The sequence below is a fragment of the Cynocephalus volans genome, chromosome 9 (genome assembly GCF_027409185.1).
Source record: "Cynocephalus volans isolate mCynVol1 chromosome 9, mCynVol1.pri, whole genome shotgun sequence".
Classification (NCBI taxonomy): domain Eukaryota; kingdom Metazoa; phylum Chordata; class Mammalia; order Dermoptera; family Cynocephalidae; genus Cynocephalus; species Cynocephalus volans.
This window is the reverse complement of record NC_084468.1, coordinates 27,634,532-27,637,802: the sequence shown is the minus strand read 5'-3', so window position 1 is coordinate 27,637,802 and position 3,271 is coordinate 27,634,532.

The window sequence follows — 3,271 nt, the reverse complement described above, 5'->3', positions numbered from 1 at the left end:
CATTCTATTTGCAGGTTCTTTATACTCCCAGACTGGGGAACATATTAACACTGTGTCTGTACTCATATCCCCATGGCATTTCAGTGACCTGAGTAAGAATAAAGTTTTGGAACATGACACAACCTCTGAAATGCATTTGATGACATTGTTTTTCACTTTTACCTGGATTCTGGCTATCGGTGAGTGAGCTGTTGCATAGGTCTGCAGGAATCATTCCTCCTCTTATTTAAGCTTCAGTGCAGGTGGATCATGAGTAAAAATGAGAGTTAGATGACATAGCATGAAAAGGATCCAAATTTCTCACATGTTCCAGTGATGGTTCCAGAAGGGCTGAAATAGGCCATGGAGAGAAGAGTTGAGGATAGGTATAATTCAAAGTAGGTAGATGCCATAACCAGAGCCCAGGCTAGGGAGCAGAGACATTTGTAGCCAACACAATGAGAAAAGAATTTAATTAGATGCAGGTGCACAGGAGATGCAGATAAATATACAATGACAAAGCAAGTCAGACATCCCAGAAGAAACCAGCACGGGAGGAGTGACAGAATGCAGATCGACCTCCTTCCCCTTAAACCTTGAAGTCATTCCAATTTTTTTTTTCCCACACCCAGTGCCACATGGACAGGATGAGTACAAGAAGAAAGAGGAGGATGGGGAAAAGGTGGAGAGACTGTTTAAATGGGAAGACAGTCTTGATATTAAGTTTCAATTTGATTTGACTTATTTAAACATGGGCTGTGACTAAACATCGGAAAGAAACTAAATTTTAAACTGGAATAGCTGAATTACTTTTGATGGACTGAGGTTATCAGTCTCTACAGGAGAGCCATGGACAGTATTTGTAAAAATTTCTCCAGATGGTTCTAATGTGTAGCTGGGGTCGAAAATTAATAATTTATTCAGAGTTTAGTCCCCATCAAGAGAGATTTTAATGCTGATTGATCTCATTTTCTGGCTTCTTTTCTATTCACCATCCTCTTTCGTCCTTCTTTCTCTCCTTCCTTCCTTCCTTCATTTCTTCCTCCCATCATCTCTTTCTTCTTTTTTTTTTTTCTTTCCTCTCTCCCACCTTGCTTCTTCCTTACTAAGATCTTACGGAGGGTGAAAGGTACAACATAAGAGAGTAGATTATTCCAGACTTTTCAAAAGGCTAATCACTGTCCCATTGATTCCAAGATGTTAGAGGTGATAAGAGACCAGGAGCCACAAGAGTCTAACTCTATCCTTCCTTCATCACTTCTCTTCCTACCTGGCTAGGCTTCCACTTACTAATGGGAACTTATCTCTGATTATAATCTGATTTCTCTCTACCTATTGTTTACATGCAATCTATATGATTTGAGTCTTTAGGTAGGACGCAGATAGGGGAAGGGAATTGGAGCTTAAAAAAATAAATAAAACACTTTTTTTTCCCCAAAATACCTTGCTTTTTAGTATTGTCTCAATATAGACAAAAAAGTCCAGTTTAAATCTCAAAGTTGATAGGGCCAATGTATTCTCGATGGCATTGTCTTCTCCTTCCCAGAGGTGAAAAGCCTCAGGGTTTAGCCTTAACAGTAGAAAACTGCAAGGAAACATTATGTACGGCTGATCTAAATATAGATCACTTTAATATTTTCAGATATTATCACCATGCTATTACTTGATCTCTATGCCTGCATTTCCTTAAAAGCAAAAGGGGATAATAATAAGCCACATTGAGTTGTTTTAAATAATTTATTAATGCAGTCTATGATGTCTTTAAAAATAATTGCCATATGTAAGCTTTCTATAAATGTTAGCTCATCATTGTCATCATTATGGATACGATGAACATTTAAAATAAATGTATATAGAAAAATCAATTTCACCACAATCATTCAGAACACACAAAATCTCATAAATTGGTACAGTAAGTTATTGCCCCTGAAAAATGAAAATAACATATTGTTTTTCAATTTTACATAAATTGGGGTTTTATGTTTGTTTAAAGTAGATTGATAAAAAGGACAAGATTTGATTAACTTCCAGTAGTTAATGTGTACGATATTTTATGTGATCTGAGACAATATTTAAAACACAGATTGTTTTTGTTTTTTTTTTTTTCTTTATCTCATATCTCTTTTTCTTTCCACTATGTGCAACCAAGTGGCTGCAGCTAGGTCAAGCAAGAATTAGAAAAAAATATTTCTATTTGATTATCTTCATATCACATGTGAAAACCACACTGGAAGTAGATTCCTGACTTTAGAATGTCCATTTCTTCTGCAGCTCTGACTATTAACATTATTTGGAAAAAATAAGCTTATTGAAACTTTGAAATATTCAAAAGCTCATTATTGAAAATTAAATCAAAATATTAGTATACTATATTTGTTAAAATTACTTTGCATAATTAAACAACAAGTTTATTAGTCAACAGAAAAAAATTGAATGTGCAGCTTGTCTAAAGCAAAACAAAGAATAAATACTCTAATTAATCATACCTGAAGAACATATACAACACAAGCATCAGTTCAAAAGTTTACAGTGTGCTTATAATGGTAGAGATATCTGGAATATAAAGTAAGTTCTTCTAGCAATGAGTGTACAGCATGGCTTGCATTTGAAATACCATCCTTCTAGGATTAAAAATGAGTAAGAAAAAATTAAATACTCAAACATTCTTTTATTTTCAGAATATACTCTCTATGTAAGGGTTTTAATCAATATTACTTTTCTAAAAAAAAAAACTGTTATTTAAAGTGTAGAAAATTACCTTACACAACTGTAAGATCAAGTAGTTATACTACTGATCAGATAAATATTTCCTTGCTATATGGCTGGTATGGCCAAAACATATTCTACTTACTAAATATATGTTCTTCCACATTTTCCAGTCTGGTTGCAGTTACTTCAAACTGTGTAATAGTTTTTGGCAATGAACTGAGAACAGGAGTCACACTCCAGATCTTCTTTCTCTTCCACAGTGTCATAAAGGATATGCATTGAGGTGGACAAAATACAAGATAGTAGCAGTCTGGATATCTAAGTCACCAGGTTAAATAGCTTCCCAAGTCAGTAGTCCTACTTGTAACTGCAGCAGGGTCTAATCCATTCTGCCTAATGTAGACGAGGTCATTGGGACAACTTCAACAATACCTAGATGTAAATATAGTTGACTTTGATTGCTTTCTTTACACCAGACACTAAGCTAAGAGCATTATCACCTTAGCAATCCTTAGAGTAGGTACCAAGATGAATATTACTGGAAATCGTAGGGGAGGCAACATTTTACTTCTACGCTCTTAGG